This window comes from Bos taurus, chromosome 1, assembly GCF_002263795.3.
Source record: "Bos taurus isolate L1 Dominette 01449 registration number 42190680 breed Hereford chromosome 1, ARS-UCD2.0, whole genome shotgun sequence".
NCBI classification, from domain to species: Eukaryota; Metazoa; Chordata; class Mammalia; order Artiodactyla; family Bovidae; genus Bos; species Bos taurus.
Window position 1 is genome coordinate 22,141,817 of NC_037328.1, and position 14,222 is coordinate 22,156,038.

Here is a 14,222-nt window from a genome sequence, read left to right on the forward strand (position 1 = left end):
TTTCCTGAGTTCTTAAGCTTAATCATTGTGACTTCAGTATATTTCAGACAGTCCTTTTTTAGTTATAAATGAGCTTATAGTTACCAGATTTGTGTTTTGTGCTTTATCTGTGCAAATAACTTCCATTATGCAGTGTGTGTGTATGTGTGTTTTTAATTGAATAGGATATGATCTTATAACTAAGGAACTTATAGGGAAAGAATAAATATAGGTAAATAAGTATCATCAAACAATAGGAAGAGGTTAAATACCATAAGAAAGACACACAACATTCTTGAGAATTCAGAGGTGTGGATTACTTCTGGAGAGAGTAATTGAGATGCTTAAAAGAACAGCATTTATGTTAATGATGCTTTTGTTTTTTTTTACCAGAAAAAAAAAAATTGTTTTTTTTAACCAGAAACCAGAGAGAATGGACAGCTAATATAAATAGCAATCTGATTTCAGATAAAAAGTTAATTATCATTTGGAGGAAAAATAGAACTATGTTTGGTTTTTGTGGGTTTATTATAGTATAAGTCAGTGATTACTTTTTGAATTATATAAAATGGTTACCTCTTCCAAGGCAGATAGTAGTATTTCAGCATTTCTGAGAAGTGATTTAAAAATCTGATTAAATTATTACAAGTAGATTGGCAGTGCTGCAGAAAGAGATAAGTGAGTGGCTTACTCTACTAGGACTTACCTACTTGTTTTCTAGTATAGCTACAACCTAAATGAATTTGTCATGTCTTAAGTTCTTGGACCTTACGCTACTTATACATATGGACAGAAGAACAATAAGTAAACAGGGAAAAGGCACAGTGACTGATTATTGTGCTCATAATTAGTTGTGAAGAGTTCAGCTAACTGAAAACTCTGTTTTGGAAGAGAGATAGCAGATAGATTATCCTAAATTCATGGCGTTTTATGGACCATGATGTTTCAGTAGGGGGATGGCAGCTTTGAGCCAGATTTGTTCTCTACCTGTAAGCATCATATGGTTGGCACAGTGATAATACTAATTCCTTTTTCTTCACTGTTTTAATTATGTTCAGAAAATCTAGTGATGAGGTTTTTCTTTTAATTATTCTACTTTTATTTTAATTAGTGTGTGTATTCTTTCTTGTAATTTAGGCAAGGCAATCTTTAAAACATTATACTTATTAAACAAAAACATGATAAAATTATTAGTGGTTATTGGTTGCTAGTCATTTTTTCACATATTCACTTATCTTTTTCCTCAACCTAACTTTTATTTATAAATATTCAAAGTTCTTTTACTCAGGTATAATTATGTGTTGATATCTGTTTGATAGTCTGAAATATGCTCTTATTATTTGTAGAAACATAGTTGATATTAAATCCTAATTCTTGATTTTTATTTTTTTTAAAATGAAAATTCTAATGATTCATATTCTTGTGACCATCAAGGTATAATTGTGTCTTGTTTGTTGCTCTTAATTTGTCATCACCCTTGTTTTGTGGTAAGCTCCAACCACTTTTGACAGTTGGTAAATAAATTGTTATAGCCAGATGGTAAACATACATAGCCAATAAATTGTCCTTGAAAAAATGACCAAATTTAGGTCTTTGTTCTAGATAGCAGATAGATTACTTAGAATACACAGTGAACAACTTTCAAAGCAATTAAATTTGAATTATTAGTGATTATCTCTGTCATTTATACATGTTTTTAAATATTTAAGATTTTAAAAATGAATATGTTAAGTGTATTGTTTCTATAATATGTCTTGTTGAACAGTTTTTCCTTTTGAATGAGGAACTCATGGCCAAATAAGTTTGGGAGAAGTTGAATCATATTATAAAATACCTATTCACTAGGCCTTCCATTAGCCCATGGACTATCAGTCTCCAATAAGGAAGATCTTGAATATATCTAATATATGACACAATAGATTGAAGACTCTGAACTAATATATTAATGTTTCATAAGGTTTTACTATGGTTTGTCTGTAATACAGCTCCACTTTGAAACTAGTCATGTTATATTTTTAAGTATAGTAATGTCCTAAATAAGAAGTCAAAGAGGATGATTAGGAAAAAAGGAAAAGTATTTAATTAATAATATTGTAAACCATATGAAACATGAGTGTTTATAAAGCTTCTTAATGTCTTAGATCAAGATTTCACCCTTTATTGTATTTTAAAGGGTTCCATGTATTTTCTCTGCTCTGTTCATCTTAGTGTGTAACATATATATAAGCTAATTTTGATAAATATTGATAATATAAAAGTTAATATCTTGGGTAGAAGTGGATTATTGGCCATAATTCAGTTTAGCTTGAAACACTGAATATAATCATTTTCTAAGTAGAGTTTTATTGTTATATCTCATGATTTCTCATTGGGAAGGGTGCTTTTTTGTACATTATTTTTTTCCTAGTTTGGTTAAATTGTTGATGACTATTTCAACAGATGTCTAAAGTGTTAAAAACTTTTTTGTCATGTATAGTATCTATATGAAGAAACAAAAATGTGGGCCAGTAATTTAGCTGATTGTAATAGTTTGGGTTACCAGGTTGGATATGAGGCTAATTGTCAACATGGGAAATCTTCCCTGAACTTTATAAAGCTTTATTTAACTTTATATAGCTCCTTAAAGTAAGGTTTTTAAGAAATACTGCTTTTAAAAAGTATTTAAACTTCTACACAAAGGTTTCAGTGAGAAACCTTTGTATTTGCTATTGGTGAAATCAAGATCAGTCCAGAATCTGGGTGAGTCATTGGGGTTGATTGAATTTCATTGCCATTAACTAACTTGGCTATCTCACTTATGCTTCCCTGGTTTTGTGGATGCCCTGGGCAAGAAAATTTGGATGTTCCGCTCAAATAAACCATTGTTAGTTCCCAACATAGCTTCTACCTAATCGTTAGCTTCCTTTCCCATGACCAGCATTTTGGTTCAGAGTTCTTTTCTCATCTGGAGCTCTTGTGCTGCTAAGCCTCCATACCGATGTCTTTGTTGCAGTCTCTCACAGGTGCTAGATCTTTCCAAAACTCCACTCCACTGTGTTACTTCTTTGATCAAAATAATTCAGTTATGCCAGTAGCAAAATGACCATAAAAAAAAATAGCAAGACTTTCTTCAATCAATCCTGATTTACCATTACAATGGGAAACATTCATATAATTAACATTTTTCTGAATTTGATGTCTATAAAAATTGATTTTCCATTAAGTTTTTTTACTTAATACTTGAGTTGATATCACTAACGGTATTTTAGGAGGAAAATTCCCACTATACTGAGCCTCTGTGTCAACTAAGGGTTTTTTTCCCTCTACCATGAAAGGTTTAAATGAATTAATTAAAATAATTTTAACATGTATTGATTTAAGTGTCAATTCACTTTCTCTTCTTACACAGATCCTGTTTTTTTTTTTAATTAACTGTTTCAATCTGATATTTTCCTTGATTCTCTGGTACATTTTGCCCTTCAACCATTTGGCCTGTGGTTTGTATATCTGAAATTGGTGTGATTCTATCAGTAGAGCTTATTATATACTTTATTTAGATAATTAGAATTTCTCCATTCTAGATTAGAGCTATGCTAGTAATTTTCAAACCCTATTTATTTTCTTTTTTGCATTTACCTTTAGAGAAATTGTTGACAGTATAATCTGTGCAAGCTTCTGCATACTAAGTCACTCAGTCATTGTCCGACTCTGTGTGACCCCATAGACTGTAGCCTGCCAGGCTCCTCTGTCCATGGGATTCTCCAGGCCAGAATACTAGAATGGGTTGCCATGCCCTTCTCCAGGGGATCTTCCCGACCCAGGGATTGAACCCACGTCTCTTATGTTTCCTGCATTGGCAGGTGGGTTCTTTACCACTATTGCCATCTGGGAAGCCATGTAAGCTTCTAGCCTGAAATTTTTATTTCCTGCTATTGCTGCCCTTCATCCCCACCATCTTGTGTGCTAAGCCTTTCAAAATATTTGTGGTGGAGTACTAGTTTTTGTTTGGTTGTTTTTACTTCATTATGTTAGTAACTTACTTTTACTGTGCTTTTAAAAAGCTTCTATCTAAGGCAGATTGAAAATTAAGAAACATACATACAAATTATACATCCAAATCTTTGATCATTAAATTCAAAAGACAGCAAATTACTTTGTCAAATTGTATGAAAGTTTAGATCCCCTGGAGGAGGAAATGGCAACCCACTCCAGTATTCTTGCCTGAAAAATTCCAAGGATAGAGGAGCCTGGCGTGCAGTAGTCCATGGGGTCATAAAGAGTTGGACATGACTGAGCAACTGAGCACAGAATGACTTGTAATTTTTGTTCTTTAAGTGAATTACCTATTTTCTGGAACACACTATATTGCTCTGCTACCCTGCTCAAACTGATGCTTCTCCTACTTTTAGGATGCTTTTAGCTTCTTTTCTAATTGGCAAAGCCTTGCTTGTGTTAGAGTCAATTTGCATACCACGTCTGTGGAGTGTCTTCACTAAAAAAAGTGTTGCTTGCCTTTTCATCCCATCTTCTTCCCGAGAATTTGCCCGTCCATGCTTTTTACACTTTGTTCATGCCTTCTCTTATAGTAGTATCTCATTATGTCACTGATTATATTTTTTTCTGGCAATATTGTGGTTCCACTAAAGGCTGGTCTACTACTTAGTTACTCTTCTATCTTCAGCTCTCAACATAGCAGCTTCTTTATAAATATATGTGGAGTCATTGCTTCTTATAAATTAAAGAATATATCCCCTGTGGTCTTTTTAAAAGGTCATCCTTTAATTTTTCCCCTAGTGTTTTGGAATCATTTCTGCACAGAGAACAGTGTTTATCAGTCACAGTTAAAATGTAAATTCTTGAAAATTAGAAAGTAGAGATTTCATTTGAAGATTAAAACCAAGATTGTGCTTCTCAAGAAGTACTTCTTTGCTTTAGTAAACCAGCAGCAGTTTTCAAACTTCTTGCCTCAGGATCCTTTTGTACTCTTAAAATATTGAGGGACCCCAGAGAGTTTTTGTTTAGAGGGTCATATCAACCAATATTTACCATATTAGAAATTTTAAACTGAGAAAAATTTTAAAACACAGGATTACACAAGTATGCATTCCAAGAGTCATCAACAGAGTGCTTACATATCCTATAGCCCTAGACAACTCCATTGTAGACTTAGAAGAGAAAGAGACAAGAAAGCAGATAACAGTTTAGTGTTATGAAAGTAGCATTGACTTCATGTGCCTCCTGAATGGATCATGGGTTGCTTTGGAGTCCCTGGACCACACTTAGGGAACTGCTGCTTTACAAGAATTCACTTTAATTGCCTCAGAATATTCTGTATTTTTTATTTTGATCGTGTTGTAACCTAGCTTTTGTGTTTATAGATTAATAATTTTTTTTTGAAGTATCTGTGAGGTCTATCATGTTACCTACTCTTCTATTAATGTCTAGACATAGAATGTGCTGGAGCTTATTACCAGTGTTGGCAGCTGTAAGAAGGAGATGCTTACTCAAGGAGCAGTCATTTTATTTGTGGATACTCAGTAAGGTCATTCCTAGTTATGCCCTGTCAGTACCCTGGCTTTTACGTGCTAGCCCTTTTTATGACTAATGAACTTCCAAATACTTCTTCTGTGATGATTCTCCTTACTCCAGAGGGCTTAGAGGTTTGGTCATTTTCCTATTTCACAAAGTAAAGTTTATACCATTTTCAGTGGAGTGGGAAGTCTTCCCTTCGAGACCTTTCCTTCTTCTCTCCTTTGTTTGACCTTCCCCTCCACTTGCCTCAACATGATCCCCGATGCTGGCTGTCCTTTTCTGGGAGTACAGTCTGCTCTCTGGCAGATAGTGACTTGGCCCTAGTGACTTCTGTTCTTTGTCACTCTCTACCCTCTTACCTTGGCTGATACTCTGTTAAATTCTTTCTGAGGTCTTAGCAGGACAGTCAGTCTCCTAGAGTATTTGACGACTCTCTTCAAAGTACAAGGGGACTGGGTCTTCCGGGAGTGTCCTGGGCATGCATTGTATATACCTGTCAGCTGCATGGGAGCACCAAGATGGCTGCTCGTTCAGACTCCTGTTAATTCACTGACAGCTCTATTCTGTTTACTCACCAGTCTTTTTATTGTGTGTTGGTGTCATCGTGTGAGCTGTAATTTGGGGCTTTGTCTTTATGAGTGACAAACTATAAGCACAAAGCTGACAGAATGTTAGGGACTTTTTATTTTTTAATTCTGTGTCCTAAACATAGTAAGCAGTCAGTAAATGTTTGCTAAGTTAATTTTATTTTCATTAGTGTTGATGAAACTCTGAGCTCCAACAATGACTTTATGGTTTAAGCCAGGCCTCTCTCCCTTATTGGAGAAGGAAATGGCAACCCACTCCAGGATTCTTGGCCTGGGAAATCCCATGGACAGGGGAGCCTGGCAGGCTACAGGCCTCACAAAGAGTTGGACATGACTGAGTGACTGAGCATGCACATCTGTCTTTTATAGCCAAGGGAACTCTGCTATCACACTCTACTGAAAAAGTACATGTTGCTGCCTTATAAGCAAAATCCTTGCCTGATACTTAGTGAAGATTGCTATTTGAAAGATACAAACTTCGACTCTCCAACAGAATCTGATTCTGACTCTTTGTTAAATACCTTTAGTTTTCTTGTACATTCGTACGTCATATTGCCATGTATTCTACAAACCTAGGCTTGAGACATCATAATTATTTTCTTTTTTTTACTTAATGAACTTGCTATTGAAAATACCCTATTTTGTAACACTCTTTATGTTAGATATATTGCTATCTAAATATTTAAACCAGGTTTCATTGTTTTTCAGAGTTGTCTTTTTCTTCACCTCTCCTGCTCCTACCTTATTTTGACTGTTTTCTTCTCTGCACTAATTTGTTTCAATTTCTTTCCCCTCCAAGCCATCAGCAGCTCTACAACTCTCTTTTGTTTTTGTGTTCTAACATTAATTTAGTCACACCATTGCCTGTAGACCTCCTGCTGCTCACCAGATAAATGCCAACTTCTTGACATGACCTTGATTCAGAGTCCTTGGTCCCAATTGTGTTTTCAGCCTAATCTCTAGTCACATTGGGCCACTGCTTCCTGTATCCCACTAAGTAGTTCCCTGCCTTTGAGTGCTGTTTTGGAACCTACAGTGACTGCCATTCTCTTCTGCCTCATTTTTTTAACCATCACTGATCACCACCCTGGGCATCAGTCAGTTCAGTCGCTAAGTCATGTCCGACTCTTTGCGACCCCATGAATCACAGCATGCCAGGCCTCCCTGTCCATCACCAACTCCCAGAGTCCACCCAAACTCATGTGCATCGAGTCGGTGATGCCATCCAGCCATCTCATCCTCTGTCGTCCCCTTCTCCTCCTGCCCCCAATCCCTCCCAGCATCAGAGTCTTTTCCAATGAGTCAGCTCTTCACATCAGGTGGCCAAAGTATTGGAGTTTCAGCTTTAGCATCAGTCCTTCCAGTGAACACCCAGGACTGATCTCCTTTAGGATGGACTGGTTGGATCTCTTTGCAGTCCAAGGGACTCTCAAGAGTCTTCTCCAGCACCACAGTTCAAAAGCATCAATTCTTCAGCACTCAGCCTTCTTCACAGTCCAACTCTCACATCCATACATGGCCACTGGAAAAACCATAGCCTTGACTAGACGGACCTTTGTTGGCAAAGAAATGTCTCTGCTTTTTAATATGCTATCTAGGTTGGTCACAACTTTCCTTCCAAGGAGTAAATGTCTTTTAATTTCATGGCTTCAGTCACCATCTGCCGTGATTTTGGAGCCCCCAAAATAAAGTCTGACACTGTTTCCACTGTTTCCCCATCTATTTCCCATGAAGTGATGGGACCGGATGCCATGAACTTAGCCTGACCTTGGGCATAGCACAGCTGAAAACGTAGTTACAGCCCACTCTGTTCCTGCTGGACTTACAAACCTCAGCATTAACATTTAGCACTTACACCCTGTCTCCTTTTGCACAATGACTAAAGAAAACTTCACTTGTTCACTCTCATGTTATATACTTACTAGGTATACTTTACCCTTTTCTGCCCCATTTGGGAAACCGTATCTCAGTGGTCCCCAACCTTTCTGGCATCAAGGACAGGTTTCATGGAAGACAGTTTTTCTATGGACTGGGGTAAGGGGGGGGGGATGGCTTCAGAAGATTCAAACACATAACATTTATTATGCACTTTATTTCTATTTTTATTACATTGTGATATATATTGAAATAATTATACGACTCACCGTAATGCAGAATTAATGGAAGCCCTGAGCTTGTTTTCCTGCAACTAGGTGGTCCCATCTTAGGGTAATGGGAGAGCGATGGGGATCAGCTGTAAGTACAGATGAAGGTTCAGTCACTTGTCTGCTACTGACCTCCTGCAATTAGGCCTGGTTCCCAACAGGCCACTGACTGGTACTGGTCCATGGCCTGGGTGTTGGGGACCCCTGGCGTATCCAAATTCAAGTGAGTTAGTTTGGTTGCCACTCAGCATAAACTTGAACTCAAGTCTGTTTTTTCAGACAGGTATAATTTGCAATCTGTTGGACCTTAATACATTTTATACCTTATACTAAATACTCTTTATAACTAATTATGGCATATATTATATATGATGAGAAACTAACATGTCACAGGTTACACTGATTTTAGGTTATTGCATTTTAATTATTATAGCTCTTTTTTCGCCTAGATTATTTCCTGAGAGCTGTAGCTACTAAATTAAATTTGAAGGGTACTGCAGAGAAGACACGCACCCTCTGATGGCATTAATACCTTCTTTTTTGGCCTACATTGGAAATACTATAACGTTACAATAAAAAAAAGATGTCTTGCTGACTTCTTATAACAAGGCTGAGACTGCCTTATCTTGTTTTACTTATGTTCACTTTCACTATTCTGATATTTTCCTCATCTTACCAGTGTATTCATCATGTTAGGAATAAGAACTTTAGTAAACATATCATGCATTTTTTTTTACTTATTTTAATTTTAGTAAGCTGTTTGCAACATGAAGTTTATGACTTAACCAGCTGAAAGCTTATTCTTTAAAAATAAATTGAAATTGAGAGATTAATGTCAATGAAAATATTTCCTTAGTCTTAACATATCACTTGCAGCAACTCTAAAAGATAAACAAATAGAATATAAGTTTTATATGCTCTACACTACAATATGATCTAGAAAAAAAAATCCCACCCAAAATCTTTGATTGCAGTGGGAGGGTTTCATTTTAAGGACTAATAGCTGCCTCATGCTTTGTGATTGCTTGCTTCCATAATTTGTTATGAAGAAAGGCTTCTAGGTAAACTGTCTCCCAAAAGCTTGTGATTTGTTCTGTTCTGCTTGGGAAGGGTTAAGAGGAGACAACATCCTGTCAAAGACCTTGTTTTTAATTTTGCTTTGCACACTGGCACAGATCCTGCTAAGAGCAGCCCAGATTAGTTCGGAAAACCTTTGAAGAGATTTAAGATGTCCTTCAGCCAGTTTGAAGGTTTTTGTCTTGCAAATCCAGTACAAGGGCGCCTGCAGGCATCTCGACCCTTGCTGTGCTGCTGATGCGGCTCAAGGTCACACTAACCCGCCCTGTGACATTCAACAACAACAAAAAATTATGCGGTGAAACTGCTTCAGCATTCAGCCAACCAACAACTTCCTTTAGTGAGGAAGTGAAGAAGTCTATTTTTTCCCCCTGTTTTTCTTTTTTTGGTGGGGGGCTCTGTGAATTTTTGCTGTAGGAAATAATCCTGGATTTCTGGTGTGTGTGATGACAAGGTCATTTCTTAATTAGAACACATGTAAAGAACAAAGCTAAATGGCTTCAAAACAGCTTTGTAGTTGATGGAGAGGATTTAAATTATTTAAAGAGATAGTCACCCATGTATGATGGAAGCTGAATTCTAAAGGCATTAACTCCTTCATTCCTGTCTCCTTGCCATTACTTTGAATTCCTTTAGAAGATTGCAATGTAAACTTAAGAAAATGTATAAATGCCCCCCCTTTTTTTAAGGAGGAAACATAATTTATAAATAAAATTCTTGGATAAACTTTATAGGAGAAGTTTTCTTCCCATGCCATTCACCTCTTGGAAATTTTATCAAGTGGCTTGACTGAGGAAGCAGGAATTAGAAACTTTTTCTGCTGTTAATTGGTTTATTTTTAATTGGTTGGGGAGGGTTGAAAAAAATACTTCTTTATTACCTCACCTTCTCTTCTTCACTTTTACATGTGTGACTCGGAATTTTAGTAAATCAATTTACCTTGAAAGTAAAAGTCGCTCAGTCATGTCCAACTCTTCTCAACCCCATGGATTGTAGCCCGCCAGGCTCCTCTGTCTATGGAATTCTCCTGGCAAGAATACTGGAGTGGGTAGCCATTCTTGATTCTTTAGAAAATATATCACCTATCATTCAGTTTCTCAACTTTCAGAGAATTGGTATAAAAAGACACATGTGTTTTTCCTCAGGAAGGAGAAAAGCAATTTTCATTTCAAATAGCCTCTAAGAAAGTTGTTTGTCAACATACCGACTTTGTAAGGCACAATGAAACTGTGTGCGTAAACACTTCACAGCCATACTGGCTTCCCTCTCTTCTGTGGGACTTGTTCCTCTTCTGTCGCCTGTGAGTGCTAACTACAGGACATCAGTTGGAAAGAGTCCAAATAAACTGGCTTTCTAAGCTTGAGACTTAATGCGTATCACCTCTGTAGGATTAGAGCCAAATAATCCAAGAAATTTTTATAGTTGATACTTCTTTGGGTACAGAAACACTTGAAGTTATTTCTTTATGCACAAAATCATGTCTGGAGAGAAAATTCAACATTATAATACTAACATAAAGCTTTCTTGGAATTTGGTTGTTTCTTTCTTAAAGAAGATGCTTCCCTGTAAGTGTAGCTAAAGTAGAACCAGGGCACATACTTCTGGAAGGTGGACATAACATACTGTGCTTATTTGAACTGATACGTTGGACTTTGGGGCCCACAGATAACGAAGCTTCCGGGGATGCCATGATGAATGGTATTAGAAGAACAGTTTAGAACTGTCTAGACTTCTTATTCTGGACCATTTTGCTCCTGTCAAGAAGCAGTATCTTTGGGTCCTCCCAGGAAAGTAAAAAGGTATATACACTTTTAGGTTATGGCTGTTTGAGAGGATTTTAGGTTTGCCAAAAGAAAAGCCTGGAGGGGAAATCTATCTGCAAGGAAAGGGCAGTGTGATTCTGTGCATCCCTGCCCTTGCCTGGAGTCTGGTGTGCCCTTCTGTCATGTATGACCCACGCTCACCTGCTAGTCATTTCTAATTTACTGTCCTAATTCATCGATTTGTTATCACTAATTGTTCTTCATTTACTTCTGTGTAGTTTCCAGTACCTAAAGGGTTGAAAGGTTGCTGTAATTGGCACCCGCAGCTGCTCTTTCTTTTGACAGGGGATAATTTCGCAGCCTATGCTTTGTGTGACAGCTGCCTAATTGGGCATTCTCCCCTTGTAGCAAGCCTGCCTCCTCCAGCCTCCCTGCTGACAAATGGTGGTGGATTATAGATGAGGACACGCTGACCCATTCGACCTTGCTGAGACAGCGGGGAGGGGCCTCCTGCTACTTGAGGGAAGCTTTAGGTCATTTAGAGGACAAGGTCACCAGCCAGGTGGGGAAATGACATGATATCACATGACAGTAGCCTGATGACATGGTCAGCGTGTCAAGGACGGAGGCATCAGTATCCGTTAAACATTATTGCAGTACTTCATTGAAAGCCTGGTATTTCTTAATTGTTCTGCTGTTTTGTTTTGTTTTAAGAAAGAGGAAGAGTGCAAAATAAGACATGTTTTTAGCAGTGTTAAGGCAAGTGTGCACATGAGCACAGAGCTGGTTTAGAAAGCTTCCTCATAAGTTTCTCCAGTCATCTGGAATGGTTTGTTCTTAATTCTTATTTAGTTTGTGATCCCTTGATTATTAGCGTTTTTCAAGACTTATTTGAAAATTAAGGCAGACAAATTAAAATGAGGTATTGTATATTGGTAAACATTTAACAACTTCCGTTCTCATGCTAACTCAGTGATTGGCACACCTTTTCATATTTCGAATAAAAGGAGAATAAGCCAAGTGAAAAGTGCTTAATTGAAAGGAACCTCAAAACTCTACACTTAGGAGATCAAAAATAGCACCACAGCATAAGTGTAAAATTTTAAAGATTTTTTTTTTTTAAGTAATTGTTGAGACCCAAAAATATTTTTTAATATCTTGGGATTATATTTAATGTAAAAGCTAAAAGCTAAATGAAGATATTTTAGATATCTTTTCATTTTTGGTAATACACAAGCTCATCTTGGATAAGTAGATTTGAACTATATAATACCTTTTTAAAGTGTAAAATCTTAAGGATCCCTGCTGAGTCTATTAACCCTATGTTAATACTTGAGAGATTAAGTCCATATAAACTGTATTGGATAGTGTAAATCTTTTAAAATCAAAGGACAGTTTAATGCAAAAAATACTGATCATGATTCTTATTTTCTGGGGAGAAAAAAAAAAAGCTAATTATTGTTAGGTACTGTTGAATCTAAGCCCTCACTTCAACAGGAGCTAATTTCATACCCCTGAGGTAAAAAACTATCAGTGGTAAAAGTGTGATGAATTAGTTCACTGAAGTAGGCACATCTGTATTTTCGTGGCTTGTGCGTGGTGTATGAGTGTGTGTGTGTGTTTAATTTTGACCGTGCTGTGCGTGTGTTTAGCCGCTCTCAAACCCTGACTCAAGCTTGGTGGAGGTTTAATCCTGTGCCCTTGTACACGTAGACTTGATTAGTAGTTGTGGTTATCGCGGCAGAAGACATACCGCCCTCCTCCTTGTATTGGTCGGGACCTGGGCATTGGGGAGTCAAGGCAAAGGAGAAAGAAAAGAGATTTTACATTAGTATTCTATGAAAGCCTTACTGTCTGCAGAACAAATTGATTGCTCCGGTGTACCTGTGCTTGGCACCACTGCTGTGAAAGAAAGGTAGGGTTGTAATCTGTTTTATTGTATTACATATTGTGACACTCCAGGAATATTTAACACGCTCTCTTTCTGTGGCACGTGCTGTAAGTCTAAGTTTTTAAAAAAAAAAAAGGAAATAAATGAATGGGAAGTATGGAAGAGGAGTGGGCTATAGCTTTGTTTACTTCAGTCCATGAGAGTTCATTCGAATAAGATAATTCTGCTGAAAGCATCACTGGGAACATAACCTGATTGATAAACGAAACCCTATAAAGTGTTCTGAGGCACTAATCTGTTTCACTGCTTGAAATGTGTCAGGCAGAGATGAAATTCGAGCTAATATTATAAGGTTATAAGCACAAGATGAATGGGAGAAACCAGGGAGGTGGTTCCGAACCTAATTAGTTTAGGAAATGATTTTTAATTATTTTCCAGTACATTGTATTGTTAAAGGTCCTACATTACATGATGAAGAGAATAGGAAAGAGATTTTCTTTAAAAGAAAAAGTAACCACTCTACCACCTTAAACTATATTAAGAAAATTAAGAAATGTAATTTTAACTTTACTCTTTTACTAGTTTCATTGTATAAACATTATACTATTTGATTCTGCTGTGGGAAAGGAAACTGAAATGTTTCTCCTAGTTGTTGTTTTTTTTTTTAATTAATTTTGTGGAATGTTTTTCAGATAGAGACTTATAGTGTAAAATTTGGGATTTCTAAATATGAATTGAACAAATGTTTTAATATTTCACAAAATGATCGAAATCCCTGTGATTGGGATCCAGGCATTCATGAGGTATTGCCGGAGCCACACGCTTTAGGTTATGTGAAAATCTGTACCATGAGGGGAGAGGTGAAATTCCTCTTGTCCAAGTCTCTTGCCACATGTGAACTGCAGGTGCCCTTTGCCTCCTCTGTCCCTGTCGTGATCTTTGATTATAATCGGAGCCCTTGATTTAGGAGAGAGAGGAAGCAAAAACAGTTCACTGGTGGATTAAAGTTGTTTTCTATTGTTTACTTTTGTGTTCTTAAAATCAGTATATAGCTTAATATTTTTTTGATTACACTTTCCCCCCATTTAAATGTGTAAATAATTGTTCTGTATGTACTACTTATACATTGTACAAACATTCCAATACTGAAGATTGATGAAATCAGAGACCACAGACATTGGTCTCAACTTATTCCCAGATACTTTTAGAGACAAATGTGTGAATGGAGAAGGGTTTTTAAGCATTTGCTTTTTTTGTTTTTTGTTTTTAT

At 36.7% G+C, this 14,222-nt stretch overlaps 1 protein-coding gene across 6 annotated transcripts in view; it reads left to right on the forward strand.

Moving 5' to 3' along the window:
- Positions 1-14,222, forward strand: part of LOC107132175 (LINE-1 retrotransposable element ORF2 protein) — a 183,961-nt gene that overhangs the window by 26,817 nt on the left and 142,922 nt on the right. The window lies entirely within an intron of this gene.